We start from the raw sequence: 15,857 nt of genomic DNA on the forward strand, positions 1-15,857 counted from the left end.
AAAGATCTGAGAATAAGATCAGCAGTCGTCTCTGTTATGATACGGTTGCCATGCAGATCTGGTTTCCACATTACTTAACTTTTTGTTGTTCAGCAACTGACCGGTCGCTCGTCTAATCTCGGTTTCCACTGAGGCTGCATTATGCACACAGAGTTACAGTCGAAGCTTTATAAATAGGCATTACCATGCGAACACGTCATCTGCCTGTTGCTGCGTGGCTGCCAACCAGTCAGTACAGTAAACACCGGGTCACCATGGTAGTAGCCTGACAAAACAGGGGAAACAGGAAGGGATTCCCTTTCAGCCCAGTGACGGCCGCAAGTGTCACGTGGATTCCCGTCAACCTTTTCCCTGGCACGGCCCGCGGGGCTTCCCCCATCTTGCTTGATCGCGCCAACTGGTCGGCGGTAAAACCCCCCTGAAAACATGTGGCAGCTCTAATTACCGCGCCACACAGGCCTCGGCTCAGGAAAACCACAAAATGGGGTTATACGGCTGTGTGCTTCGACAGCGCTACCGGGCCGACGCGGTGCACCGTTCGCTGCTCGGAGTTGAAAAATGTGCTCAATTATTAATGATTTGTGATTTAGAGGCAGCAAGATTACAAATCCCCCTTCTAAAGAGGTGAAATATGGAGGACTATATATACAGCTCCCAAGTCAGCCTCCAGCTCTCAGACTGAGGGCACATTTCCAACATGGCAGATGGTGGCTGTGAGACAGTCAGCGGAGAGGAAGAGCTGAGCTTAAACTGAGGAGGAAGCCAGTGTGTGTGTGTGTGTGTGTGTGTGTGTGTGTGTACGTGTGTGTGTTTCTGTCTGTGTGTTCTCTGGATAGATCACAGTCCCACACAACATTTCATCGATAGAAGAACCGCAGAAATGGAATTAAAACACCCTTCTAACAAGCTCTCACAGCTCTCCTCACCCAGAGCCATTCAGAGTGATGAGGGAGAAACAAATTGCCGTCATCACACTGTTAGATGTCAAAACAGAGCTGCCCCGTTGCCCATCATTTGTTTTGGGAATTAGAAACATTCTCTCTCCGTTACTGGCTTCTATTTTTGGGAGCACAATAAACCCTCAGTGGACCCTGCTCGGATAGGGGGGAGGAGATGGAAGCATAAATAGCCTTCCTGTTTGAACTTCAAATAAACAGCACACGATGTCACCCATAGCTTCCTAATGGGGTGGATAGATCCGGTTCTAGCAAAGTGACATTTTTGACTTGGCAGGGCTGTAAATTTTATGCTAAGCAGGCACCTTTGAGTGGAGTTCAAAGAATGCAAAGGGTTTGACATTTGCGCTCCTAACGATGATGTTCATCGACGGCCCCTAAAAAAAAGTCGACTGTTGGCTGAAAATGTAATGTAATGCCTTCCTCTCTCCACACAAGGCTTCATTTCCATTCTAATGATTTCCTGCCTGGAAAATTTTCCACAAAATACTTAAAATTCCAGAAATTAACATTGTTTCGTGTAACTTCTGTGCTCAGCAGATCCGCGAGGAGGATGCATATCTGAGCAGGGATCCCCGGTGGGAAACACATTCACCCAAACCTCGCTAAGATCAGATGGTGAAACCCGCCGCAGCTCCCGCAACCGAGGGAATTCCTCTCAGAAATATTTGCTTTTTTGTCCTAGTGAGGAAATGAGGGTGAGAGAGGCGGAGGGAAGTGGTGGTGGTGGTGGTGGTGGTGGGGGGGGCTTCTGAAATTGAATCACCATGGTAACTTCAATAACATTTGTCTTCCCCGTCCCTCCCCCCGCGCTCGTACAAACATACACACACACACACACGAGAGGAAATGAGTTTCAAAACTGAGAATGCGCTTCAACCGTCATTTGTTTTTGACGCCTGCCAAGCAACAGAGACATCATCGACTTGATAAGGACTTAGTGACAGTTTTACTACTCTGCATCATATTATAGCACAGGAGGGGCCAGGCGCTGCAAAAAATGCTAATGGTTCACAGGTCCTTGCTGCAAGCAATAAAGGAACATTATGAAAGTATCTTTATGCGCACTCTAACCCAATTCTGTGCTGTTGTAGTAGAATGTGCTTTCCACTTTCTCGCTCTGCAGTTTTGCCTAAAGAGGCATCCTGGGAATCTGGAGATGCTGTCAGAAGCCGGAGGGCCAAATTTGACAGGAATGTGGCTGCAGCAGGAAGACCTGCTGTCGCTGAGGAGTCACGTACAGCTGAGGATCTGCAGATTTCACACTTCTGATTCAATTCAATTCAAATTTTAAAAGAAAATCTATTGGTTGAGGTAGAAGTTAAAGGTTCTATCAATAAATAAAGTGCGAACACAGTGATTCATCCAGTAGCTGATTCATGACAGCTTTAGCATATCTGAATTAGCAGTAGTGGAGGGGCTCTTCGAAACTGCCATCGCTCACCACATGAAAGTGATGAGCAATGTAGAAAACAGAAGCTTCTGAGGCAAAAAAAACAGGCACTAACTAACAATACAGATGTAGCTTAACGGATCTGCTGATAACCACTTGAAATCTGCCCTTATCTGTATTTTTATATTACCAATGGAAATGAGTATGTATAATTTGAGTGATAATGATAATGATAAAAAATTGAAAATTCAACCTTAAGAAACGTAAAGTCACTACACATTTTTGTGGTTTGCAGAATCATACAATGAAAACATTTATTGATGACTAACTTTTCTGACTCTAAAGGTGCAAATGTAAGAATTGTAGTTGAAAATGTTAAAATAAAAAAAATGAATAAAAAGTATCAATTGAATGTGAATAAATAGCAGTTTGGGCATTATGATGTCTATGTACTATGTTGCAGAAATGTTTACTGAAGTTAGCATGCTAACCTGCTAGCCCTGGCCCGTCCTGGTTCAAACCTCCCTTGCTAGCAGTATAAGCACCAAGTCCCAGTGCTCCTACTCTGAACCACTAGCTGCACGGCTAGCTGAGCTAACTAGCTAAGGGCAGCTACAGTTAGCAGGAGTAAGCGGTTTCTGGTGATATGCTGCCCCCTATTTTTTTTAAGTAAGTGTGAATTTGATGGGTGGCAAATTTTTACATATTACAAGTGCCGCTAGGTTGTATTTTTATATTTCGCCAATGGATCGAATGAGTATGTGTAATATGAAAGATGTTCATAGTCGCAAACCCACAGAGAATTAGACTCCAACTCTGTAATTTATTTCAACTTTGCGGAGCCTTTTAGTTAATTTTACCATATTATTAGCTTATTATTATCAAGCTAGCAACTCTGCTGTTCGTAACTCTGTTTCCAGCTGCTTTAAGCTGAAAAAGGTTCAGGATTTTTAAAAAAAAAGGATTCAAACCCACTTCACACTACCTGCCCTGCACCAAATGGCTGACTGACAACATGTCACCACATAGCTCAGCCTTACTGCAGGTCCTCAGCTTGCAGCACATTTCTGCTGTTTCAATAAAACATGGAGGAGACAACAGGCAGCTGTAAATGACATGCTTGTCTGAGGCCCTCCGCTGTGCAACACCTTTAGGATTTCTCATAATGGTCAGCTCCCCATGTCCCTAGCCTTCATTTCTTCCATGTGCCACTGGACAGTTAAGCCTAAAGATACCTGACACCATATGTTTCCCAGTGCAGTAATGACTGCTCCTAGCCCTGCTTTTATGGCAGCCAGCCTCTGGAGGCTCAGTGATCGGGGACATGTCCAAGTCTCAATTAGAGCTGCTGGAAAGAGCCCTTCTTGCTTAGCAGAAGCGGCTTTTACGCGATTAACACCTCTCTGGTGCTATGTATTCACCTTGTGCTGCAATATTAAAAAATGCATGCGGGCTGCAGTTTGAAAATTTACAACAAAATCCATGAGGGGCACTGAGAAGAAAGAAGGCAAGGGGGTAAAATGTATGAGCGGGAGTAGATGAGCAGCGGTGAGAGGACGGAGAGCAAAGAGGAGAGAGAGAGGCAGAATGAGAGAGACAGAGATGAAGACAGGGAGAGAAAGAGAGGGAGAGAAACGAGGGAGACCAAAGGCATGTGGAGTTCACCATCACTTTGCTTGGCTGCACTGTGATTAAAGAGAAGTATCCCTGGAGAGAGAGGCGGCTCTAGGCCTGCCCAGTCAGTTCTCTCACTCCCTTGATCTCCTGCGTGTCGCCCACAGAAACATACCGCCAAACCTTCAGGAAGGGCTCCCTTTTATTGCACCGGGTCCCCCCATCGGCTCCAGAGAATCTGCAAAGCAAGCACAGATTGTCACGGCACGAGCTCCTCTCAATTTAGAGGAAGGAGGTCCGCCTCGGATGAGCTGCTGCCTGGATCCTCGAGACGCTTTTTTGATGTTTTAATGAAGATATCGCGCATTTCTTAAAGCGCCTTGTTACACATGAACTTGTCAACCTCCGAGATTAGGTAAAAAGAGAATTTTTGGCGAGTGATTTTCCAGAAAAGTTCCCGCTAAAGAAAAAGGCAGGAAAGTGAAAATAAGCCGACTAAATCGTCATTAATCCCCTTGGGGGGATCCATCCTCATTTGATTGAAGTGCCTATTCTTTCAGAAAAATTGATAATCAGAACCTCGCAGACTGGTAGCCAAAAAAGAAGAGATTGGGATTGAAAATGTCGCTCTCCATCTTAATTAAATTCGCTATTCTGTGGTGGTGGGCTGATCAGTCCGTCATGGAACTGGTCCCTCCCTTGACCTTTTTTTCTTCTGGTCAAGTGACCTTCACTCCCTGTCTGCGGAGTGTCTGACAAGGAAGGAAAGCGCCTGAGGGGGGTGAGGGAAGAAAGGCCGTGACATTACACACATTCATAAGGCGCCGCAGCCTGGATAATTACACCGATACTCACTTAACATGCATTGCAGGCAAGCCTATCGTTTATCAGCCGCATGACCTCTAGCGAAGGATCTCTTCCTCTGATCTGTCTAATTATTCAGGGTTTTTTTTCTTTCCTTCGTCGCTTCCTCTCTGCCATTAGTAGCGAACGGAAAAACCTTTGTGTGTGCGTGTTATCTAAAAACAAGTCAAAGTTGTAAACATCACAGCTGGCTGGCAGGGGGAATTTCGGAAGTGAATCACTGATGTTTTGTGCAAGATTTAAATTAATTCCAGTTGGCCCACAGCTATTTTGTATTATTTCTTCCCCTATAAAAATACACTTATCCTTTTCTTTAGTTCTCATGCCTGTGGCCGATTGGAGCTCCATGGGGGGTTTATGGGTGTCACTCTAAATTTGTTAAAGATGGGGGGAAAGTGAATCCTCCTAAATCGGGTTTAGTTTGATTGTCCCACACATGGAGCAGCTGCTGTCCTAACAACTGGTTGTGTTTAATGACTGATGGTACAGAAATGTGAATGGAGCACATTAATGGCTTTGAATAAGGGTTCCTTTTGTTTGAAGTGTTGATTTTTATCTCTTTAAAGCAAAGGCTACCCAAAGAGGGGCCTGGGGGGCCAAAGCTGGCCAGATGTTTCCGGCAGGGATAAAGTATGTACATCGCTGTTTAACTTTATCAAGATAAAAACCCTCTTCAAATATGTAGGATCTCTAATTATTATTTATTTTTCATGATCTGCGCACAGCAGGTAGAGTGACACTTTGGACAGGAAGTCAGTCTATGAAGGTAACTTGAGATCCTAGCGCTATTTTGCAACAAGACAATACGTGGTTGCTTCTGGCCACCATTAGGTTTCAGTTTTGGCCCTTCAAGGGAAAAAGTTTCAGCACCCTTGCTTTAAAACTTACTGTACCACTATACTCAATGATTTCTTTCAGTCTTTTGGTACTGGTACAAACAAGATGAAAGGTCTCTGTGATGGTAGTGGCCATGTGACAGTATTTTTTTCAAATGCAATGGCACTTAGAGCTAAATGCTAACATGATCACAATGACAATCCTACCATGCTAATGTTTAGCAGGTATTATGTTGACTATGTCCCCAATCTTAACTGAGAGTGTTAGCATGCTAGCATTTGCAAATTAGCACTAAAACCAAAGTGTAACTGAGCCCAATGTCACTACTTTTGCAGGTATTTGGTAAACCGAAGTATTGAACAGACCGACATTTTGACCTGATGACGGCACTAAATAAAAGATCAGAGTTATTACAATTCATCCTCTGGGGACCATGAATGTCTCAACCAAATTTCACAGCAATCTATTCTATGTCCGTCGAGGCATTTTAAACGATAGTGGGTGATACTTCCAGTGCTCGGCGGATTGAGCTTAAATAACAACGGAACATAATAACTGCACTGGCAGCACTTTCCATGCTTTAACAGCGTTAGCTAAGTGGGCTTAGCAATAATAATAATAGTTTTGTGTTCACTCAACAAAGTCGCTAACCTAAATCTTCATGAATGAATGATACACCTAACCAATCCCTTTAAGAACGAGGATTAGCTCTTACTATGGAAATCACTGGTTCCGGTGAAATGACTGAATGCCCGTAATTCATGCAAGGTGTCATGGGATCTAGGAATAAGGTTGATAAATGACAAAAGTGAAAAGTAGATTACTGGCTTAAAAATGTACTCAAGTAAGAGTAAGCACAGTTTAAGAAAAGGAGCATGAAAAACTCTAGAAAAACTACTTTTCTACTTGTGTGCGTTACCTTTAACGCCTTACTACACACCCCTGCCGAAGTTATTTGGATACATCCTATGGGAATCATGAATGTCATTAATTAATAATACGTACAATACCAAATACAAATCTGGTAGCTATTTCAGCTTCGACCAAAGTGGCCCTGACTGACACTGCAATCCATAGAGCTGTGCTTAACATGGCTGAAACATTGTGACACAGACCGCAGTCAGTGCATCCATCTCAACCACCTTTCTGCAAAAGGACGTGAAAGTGATGTATAATTTGGATAAATGGTGAATAAATGTGTGATTCCCTCAACTGACATTTAGATGTTTCTCATTCTTGGCAGGAACACAGAGAACACACAGTGGAGAGTGCAGGGAAACAGCCAAACAGTGTGGAAGGGAAAGAGCTGTATGTAATATAGTATGTGCCATAAACCTGCAGTTGATATTTCTGGGTCACTTATCTGCAGGGAGATACTTGCACTGTTCTAACCTGTCAGCTTATTATGTAACACACTGGCCTAGTTCGCCCTATGCGCTGTCTGTAATTTTCCACTCGGCCTATGTATTCCATGGGTTACCTATGAATGCAGGTGAAACTGACAGGATTTCAAGCAGGAATTTCTCAGTTAAAGTGCTCAGGGTAGAGATGAAACAGCATGAAGAAAAGGCGAGCTAACACTGTTAAGAGCCTAACTCTGTCCATTTTCAGCTTGTATATGTTCCATTTTCACTTCAACCATGGCCTGGCAGCTTTCACTGTATGTTTTTTGAACTGCTTTATAGAGCAGCTTATGTAGATGGGCGGCTGGTTGACAAGGAGAACACAAAGAAGAGCTAGAGCAAAAAAGCCAAGAGAGCATCAAAAGTGTCCCAGAAAAGCATGACTGCATACTCTTCATCTTTTCACCAGCAGGCCTGACTGCAGATCATGTGGCTGCTTTGAGGGTTAAAGGACCATAACAGTGGTTTTGCATGATTTAGTACAAATCAAAAGTACTTTACATCGCAGCTACTGTATTCAAGGGAATTTAAATTGTTATTTTTTTCTCCTGTTCAAGGCAACTCTTTATTCTTGTAAGGTTTTAAAATGACTTTGGAAACATGCTCGAGTGTGTAGTCATCACAATGAACGTCAAACAGCCCCAGTAAACATTAAACATCGGTCTTTGTCAGGATTACCTCACTGATTCACTATTACATAACAGCGAACTTCATTACCATGCAACAATAATCAACAATCAACAAAAAACCAACAGGAAGTGTGATGTCGCCAGGGAGACGGCGAGCTGGCTGCTACACCACAGCTGTCTTTTTTTTCCTCGTTTACACTACAGTGGTTTACCTCATGTCATGCTGCATGTGTTACGCAGTACTTCCTGTTTGTGGTGTGTCCTCAAAAGACGTTTGATACTGAAGAAAAAGTCAAACTTTGCTGAGTATGAGGAAAGATATGAAGTTATAAGAGGCTGTTTTATAATCATAAATGGTTAGCCTCAGCCCTTCGTGTCCAATAATCCAAAAAACAAATAAAACCTATATTAAAAAAAAAACAGGGCATACGAGACTGTGAATTTGTGCATCCCCTGGCCCATTTATGCAGACATACACTGCTCTGTACGCTGTCTGGCACCTTTTTTCCAGTAAACTCTATGTTCTCAGCAGAGATCAAGAAAAATCAACTCAGGAAAAACTCTGATGGGTGCTCATACTGAGAGACAGACGGAGGAGACAGAAAGGATCTGACATTTATCAGCCTGCATGTGTTGAGCTGCAAGTTTAGAGGTGCAATATGTAAAAATTTTAGTTTAAAACTTTAAAGAATAACAAAAATTACCCACAGAATGTGAAGAAATAACTGTTTTGACGTTATATCAAAGACGTCGATGAATTATGCTGCAGAGATCTATTAAAGTTAGCATGCTAACCAGCTAGCACCTAGCCACTCATCAAGCAGATAGTAAACAACACCAGCACTCTGAGCTCCCAGTCCAGAGTCAGCTACTACGACTGCTTGCTACATGCTGAGCTTACTAGCTAATGGCCGCTACATTTAGCAGCAGTAAGCAGTGACTCTAGTGATATGCTGCCCCCTATTTGTTTGGAGTATTTGGAGTATAAATTTGACCGGTGGCCAAATCTTACATATTGCACCTTTAAGATTTCCTGTGTTGTTGGACTCATTTGCAGCTTCAACCAAAGCAGCAGCCAAGCTTGTTGCAGGCTTAAAGGGTAACTCCACCAGTTTTAAACATTTAAGTGTATTGAGAGTGCTAATGCACGCTGTTTGTAAAAACTAGCATAAAGAATCTTGTGGCTCCAGAGGAAGCTGCATGTTATCTGATAAATAGTAAAGCAAAGTCCCTTCTAGCATGGCCCATGGGACCTTATTTTTGAAAAAATATAAATTGTACAGTAGTCAATACAAAGAGATAAACACATTTGTGACCCTGCAAAATTGCTGTTTCCCCTTTAAATATGTGTGATCGGATTGATTATCCTCAACTGCTGAAACTGAGATTGAAATTTAGAAAATATGATTCTACATCTGTGTTGCGTGTAGGTATGATGTCACACTCGCACACATATGTGGGCCAGCCCCTCACATTTGTTCCACTGATTCCAGCTGGATGCAATGACATCAGTGCATTCTGGTTTAATTGAGTTATGAAACTAAGCGGAGGGTGATTCATTTAAATAATATGTGTCATCTGGGTGCTCAGCTTGATTCTGATCAGGTGTATTTAGGTGGTGATCTTAAATTATGGTTAAGCGCTTATGAGTGGTTTAAAATTTAGTGGTGAAGGGCTTTGATATTGGATTAGGCTTGATTGAATTTAAAGGGACTGTTGGGCCTTGGCAGAGGTATGCGCTCTACTGAGTTGGAGATTTCATTAGAGGAAAATTACTATGATGGAAATACAGTTTAGGGACTGGGTCAAAAACTTGGAAGACCCCTCTTAGTCAATCCCAAAGAGAGATATTCTTTCATATCTCTAATGGAAAGGTTACCTCACCATGGGAGTTTCCCATAACACTCAAGAAACAGCACTAACACACAAAGTACATTTTAGCCTATAGCCCCTGGGAAGCCATTAAACACACATTCTGGCACATGGATATTAAAAAAGTGAAAAATTACCCCATCGCAGCGATGTCAGAGAGAGGGAGAGCCTTTGTCATGATTATCAAATCCATCTCGTACAGCAGGGTGGATTCCCCTTTTATGGCAAGATGCTAATTGATAAGAAAATATGGACTTGTGAGTGGAGACAGCTGGGAAATGAAGGTTCAATCAAAAGTGGGGATGAAGTTGGCCTAGGAGGGGGAAGGAAAAAAAAGTAAATATTTGCAGCTCTCTATAAATCATGAGACTTGAAGCGTGCACAAAAAGCCATCCATCACAGAAGGAAAAGGCCTCGCTGGGGTTGAAAGGTCAAAGGGCTGAGTTATGGTAGAAGGTCTCGCCGCTCCCAGGGGACAAATTTGACCGGTCCCCGAGTGAGACGAGCCGAGGGTAAGCCATCGCTTTTGTCCGCCAGAACTCGACCTATGGGTTTCCAGTCTGTTGCTATTGACCATATACCCGAAAAAAAAGGCAGAGCGCAAATGGCCCCGCCATAACCCCTCGGCTGCTCTCAATCCTTCATCCTGAGTGATAGCTCTCTCCGCCGCATCAAGTCTTTTAATCCACACTCAATGTACTGCCTCACTTATATGTCAAAGTGAAAAAGTTGCGCTATGACACTTTCCTGGTTCTTCACAGCTTCTTGGTCAATATTTCTCATCAGGTGGCGGGAGACAAATGACCTCCAGATCATTGACCTTGTTGCGATTATTGGCAAGAGGAGACAATGGCAGAATCTAAAGAGACCCTGAAGTTCAATTTCTGCCCTGCGTTTCACATCCAGCCATTAAATATATCACTGTTACTGCCACTTAATTAGATCATTACTACATTCCTAGAAGCATTCCTAAAATTGATGTCCATGTGTAACGATTGAAGTGATGTACTTAGAAAATTTACTAAATTTGTAAATGAGACAAACCGTGTTAACATAACACGGCATGTAAGGGGTGATTTAAAAATTAATGAGCCGTTAAATTTTAATTCCAAATGCGATCCCAATCTCGCCATGAAGCGCTATCTCGGTGTAACATGGCGTGAACGGAGCGCAGATAGCGCCCGGTGCAGCAGCGAAGAAGCTGAGGCGATGTGACAGAATTCGTATTGCAGCTACCCAGGAAAATATTAACCAGAAAGGAGGTTTTAATGAAGCGCCGACGCCCTAATGAATGCCGTTCAAACCCCTCCCTTTTATACATGAGCATCTCTGGAGAAGTGGCCTTGAATTCTGATGTGTGATGATACTGTAACCGCATCACCGAGAGCTCCCTTGAAGGATTCCTCCCCGTGTCAAAAGCCTCCTCCTCCGCATGCAGAGCCAACAGTCTGGGGGGCTATGGGGCAGGTTGTGCTTAATCAGCATTTCAAAGCCGCCCCACTGTCAATTATCCGAGGCTGCGTTCCCTCCAGTCTGCGCACAGGTCAATGCGTGCAACGTCTGAGGATGACATCACCCTCCCGGGGTGTCTGTGGTAGACACGGATGGAGAAAGAAAGCAACACAAAAAGAGCTTGATTTCTACATCCTGTATTTTTATTTCTCTGATCGCTTTGCTGCAAAAAAAAAACCCTCCACATTGTCTGTTTACCATAAAGGAGCGTCTTCGGTCTGACAGCCACCCTGGGAGCCATTCATGTGTAGAATACAATTTAAAATTCCATCACTCAGCGTGAGGCTATGTTTTATATTTTTTCCATTAGCTCCAGATGTCATGAATACCATATGTAAAATTGTTTTGCATTTGTTATGCACACAGAGGGGACAATCTGTATGCTTTGCTGCCAGACTGTAGCATAATTCACTACTCACCCCATTGACTACTGAATATGAAACATGCGCTCTGTATCAAGCTACTTCTGTCACCAGGCCAGTGGAGTGTAGCTGGCACGCTGGAGTTTTCTTGGGACTTGTAAAGAGGCAGACTTTATGGTTTCAAACAGACATATTAAGGCAGTAGATCTCAGACATTACAGTCAGGGGAGTGTTGGGACTGCTCGATAACTTCCATAGAAGCTTCTGTTTCCCACAGTTTTCAGCAGCGTCTGGATAGATAATCTCATTCTATAGGTCTGCTGTGTACCAGCTTCAGTTTTTGGGCGGACCCCAAACATATTTCCTCATTAGAAGACAGACGTGAGGAAAGCCAGACAGGGAGCAGCAGCTCTGAGAAATATCCTCCCAACATTCTGGTAAGGTGGTTATGACATAAGATATGTTGAAAGGCATGATGGACTCACACTGGGCAGGTTGAGATTTAGTTATACAAACAGAGCTGCTTCAGTCAGGAGAGGCAGTGCCTCACCAAATATAAAAAGAAATGAGAGCTGTATCTTGAATCATTTCTTCTTATTAATAATTCATATTTTTTCTGTGATTATGCTGTAAAACTGTTCAAAATAGGTGTTGAGTATAGTTTGCTCCTTTTGCCACAGCCTTATCCAACAAACTACCTTTCCTAACTGCTGAGGCAGATGCCATCTGTGCCACTGCCCCAAGGCTAGCGATTTTATAGATTTGTGCATGCCCAATGGATTCTTACTCTGAGTTGAATGATCAACGTTGCGGCACATTTTCGATATCAGGTGACTTGACATCCACTCCTTTTCACTAGAAGTAGAGACGAAGTTCTGAGACTGCTGAATCAGTTCAGTTAATTGAATTGTAAGCAGTTGATTAGTAGTTTCCTTGAGCAAACTGCTTTATATAAACCCACACAAATATATATTCATCATTAATTTATCATATTAACCTTACCATTTATATATGTTGAACTGGGTGTCATTAGTGTTGCATCAGTGTACCAACTGATAACTCTATTTTCATCACAGTTACTATCAGATTACATAGTTCGTTCCAGGTACTTTACCAGAAACTATTTGGGATCAGGTGAACTTGATTAGATTATCTTAAACCATCAGGCGATGCACGAGCCAGTTGTTTCGGGTGGCAGGGTCAATTTCGTTATGAGTGCAAACCGCTCAAGCAGACGGAAGCCAATACCACCCTCTCTAGGTAACGTCACTCGTTTGTTTGGCCCCTCAACCAAGTGTGATGGCTGAGTTCACATATATCCAAACAAACAATCTGTCAGCGAACCGCACCAAGTTTCAAAATAACTAATCCAAAGGAGCTAGGTCTAGATACAGCACTGTACATCAGAGCTTCACAGTGATATCTCTGTTGGTTAGTGGAGTTAAAGTCACAAAACATAGTTATCAATAACACTTTATTGAATTTAGGGGTTTCTAACCAGACTGATACATGTGCAAATCTTCATCACCTACAAAGCAAAAGAGGTTTCTGCGATGGCCGGGAATCGAACCCGGGTCAACTGCTTGGAAGGCAGCTATGCTCACCACTATACCACCATCGCCATGTGGAGCCTGTTATTGTGGCTGCACAGTCAGCACTTTCCACCAGTGTGAGAATGTGACTAAGATAGGAGAAGAGGAAGTGTGAGAGAAAGAAGGATAAACCATACAGACTATGCTGCAATGAGCTAAGTGACTTCAGAGCTATACAGATGACTGTTCAGAATTCTATGTAGTCCAGGTTACAGATCTTATCTGCAAGTACTGAGTTGAAGGTTTAGATTTGCAGCACCATAGCTGCAGTCTTTTCACTGCTCATCCAAGAGGACCTTCTGACTGGTGAGGAGCCATAGGCTGCATCCATACTAAAGGAATCCTTCTACACATTCATAAAAATTCACATCTGTATTGCAATAAAGTGTGGGTAATGAAATCAGTGAAGTCTTGAGAAGTCTATTCCGAGCAGTTTAGCTAGCCTTCAGCAAATGCAGAGTTCTCATGAGAACGTACGCATCTGGATATTCTGATGCAACCATAGGTACTTTTCCATGTCGTTCAGTAACATGGTGGTCATGGGCATTGGCGGAACCATGCTAAAAGGCACGTTGTCGGCAGGATTCGAACCTGCGCGGGGAGACCCCAATGGATTTCTAGTCCATCGCCTTAACCACTCGGCCACGACAACTTCTATTGAAGTTTAAACCTGCACTGTATCATCACACATCTTGGTTGTATTAAGTAGAAGACACGACAGCAAAGAATTTTGGCTGTCCGGAGAAAATTGCTATGTTGGTGTTACGAGACCCTTAATTACAAGAAAACACATTATGTAAACAATGTTGACATTGCTGAAGAATTGAGGAGGACTTCTTCTGGATAGTCCATTTTAAACTGGTAATCACTACCAGTAGTTTAGACAGTCCGAATTTATCCAGTGTAAATTTATATTGTCCTCATTTTAAATTGTAGTCAGATTTCACTTCACAACTGTTAAGTTGTAGTTAAACTATAACATGTAACTCACTCAGACTTTTGTGCTGGCGTCAACAGGGAGTGTTTTAATTATTGAAATTAGCCAGATGTTATGTTGTTGTTTCGGTGTGTGACTTCCTGTCTGCTCTGTGCTGAATTCGGCTGAATTGATGCGCCGTACTCCGGCAGAAATAGAAGCCTTGCGGATCTGCTACGGAAGGGTCGGGACTGCTGGAACTGCAAAGGAGTAAATACACAACGCAGCGGAGCCAGTGGAAGTAAACACATAGACTAGAGTGAAACCTATCATCTCCACTGCCGTGGTGGAGCAGAGATGGACCGAATGCTGATCTGGTTGGATTTAGGGTTGAGCCTCGTTTGAAGGTGATTAAATAACCACAGTAGTGGGTTAGATGTGGGAAACTTTTGCTGTGGCTCTGTTGGTAATGTTACACAAAAGCTCCTTCTGTTCTGTGGTCTTCTCCAGTTTGTGTGTCTACTGCTGCTGTATGTTATAGTACATGCCCCGTGTACTATAATGCTGTTGAGATGCATTATCCTAACCCTACATTTACTAATTAACCTACTTTATCAGGCAGGCTACTCCTCCCAACACATATGTAGGCATATACCTTATTTTATTCCTATATGAAGCCAATAAACACATGTTTTGTATTTAAATCTTTTCTTTCTTAAGATGTTTCCTCACACTGCCAATAAAGGGAAAAGAGACAGAATCATGTTTAATTGGAGTATCCTTTGTATTTCTTTAATACTGTGGTATTGTTGTTGTTGTTGTTCTATGTTGTTGTTGTTTGTCTGCACTGAAGCTTCTTGGGAAACGTTATTTCATTGCACCGTGTACTGTGTATATGGCTGGAATGACAATAAACCCTCTTGAATCTTGAATCTTAATTATTAGCATCACCACGAACAAAGAAAAATACCTGGACAAAGATTTTATATATCGCCTATTTCCAAGTAACGGGAACCTTCATAGAAACGTAGTGAGCAAAACTCTTAAGTTTCCAAAAAGAAACCCTCAAGTAAAAAACAGATACTGGAAACATTTTTTTGTAGGGTTCTTATGACTTAAAGGTAATCTAGCTATGTAAAGCAAGAGACCAACAGAAACCTGAGCTATACTGTAATTCTTAATTTTACACATGAAAACAATCATCAGCAGAGTTTAAACCTTCACAGGGAGGCCCCAATGAATCTTGAGTCCATCGCCATAGCCACAACAACATATCCCCTTCCAGTTGTATACCTGCTCATCATACTACAGCCAGGCAGACATAACCATATGAATCAGTAGGTTAGTGAAGTTTCAGCTGCAAAACATAGTTAGCAATAACAATGTCTAAGTTGGGATGAGCTGAAAAAATGTTTTAAAGTGTCTCTATACGAGACTAATATATAGTATGTGCACTTCTTCATCACCTACTAACTAAAAGAGGTTTCTGCGATGGCCGGGAATCGAACCCGGGTCAACTGCTTGGAAGGCAGCTATGCTCACCACTATACCACCATCGCTGTGCGTACTTAGCAATTTTGGCTGCCGACTCAGCACTTTCCACCAGTGTGAGACTTTGACTAAGATAGGAGAAGAGGAAGTGTGAGAGAAAGAAGGATAAACCATACAGACTATGCTGCAATGAGCTAAGTGACTTCAGAGCTATACAGATGACGGTTCAGAATTCTATGTAGTCCAGGTTACAGATCTTATCTGCAAGTACTGAGTTGAAGGTTTAGATTTGCAGCACCATAGCTGCAGTCTTTTCACTGCTCATCAAAGAGGACCTTCTGACTGGTGAGGAGCCATAGGCTGCATCCATACTAAAGTAATCCTTCTACACATTCATAAAAAGATTTACAACGTGA

The 15,857-nt window shown here is 42.6% G+C and overlaps 3 non-coding genes across 3 annotated transcripts; all 3 read right to left on the reverse strand.

Moving 5' to 3' along the window:
- Positions 1 to 12,991: 12,991 nt before the first annotated feature.
- Positions 12,992 to 13,063, reverse strand: trnag-ucc (transfer RNA glycine (anticodon UCC)). The gene has a single exon. It is a non-coding gene; the product is annotated as a tRNA-Gly (tRNA).
- Positions 13,064 to 13,604: 541 nt separating this feature from the next.
- trnas-aga (transfer RNA serine (anticodon AGA)) lies at positions 13,605 to 13,686 on the reverse strand. Its single transcript has one exon. It is a non-coding gene; the product is annotated as a tRNA-Ser (tRNA).
- Positions 13,687 to 15,437: 1,751 nt separating this feature from the next.
- trnag-ucc (transfer RNA glycine (anticodon UCC)) lies at positions 15,438 to 15,509 on the reverse strand. Its single transcript has one exon. It is a non-coding gene; the product is annotated as a tRNA-Gly (tRNA).
- Between the last annotated feature and the right edge of the window lie 348 nt (positions 15,510 to 15,857).

The sequence above is a fragment of the Pagrus major genome, chromosome 19 (assembly GCF_040436345.1).
Source record: "Pagrus major chromosome 19, Pma_NU_1.0".
Classification (NCBI taxonomy): domain Eukaryota; kingdom Metazoa; phylum Chordata; class Actinopteri; order Spariformes; family Sparidae; genus Pagrus; species Pagrus major.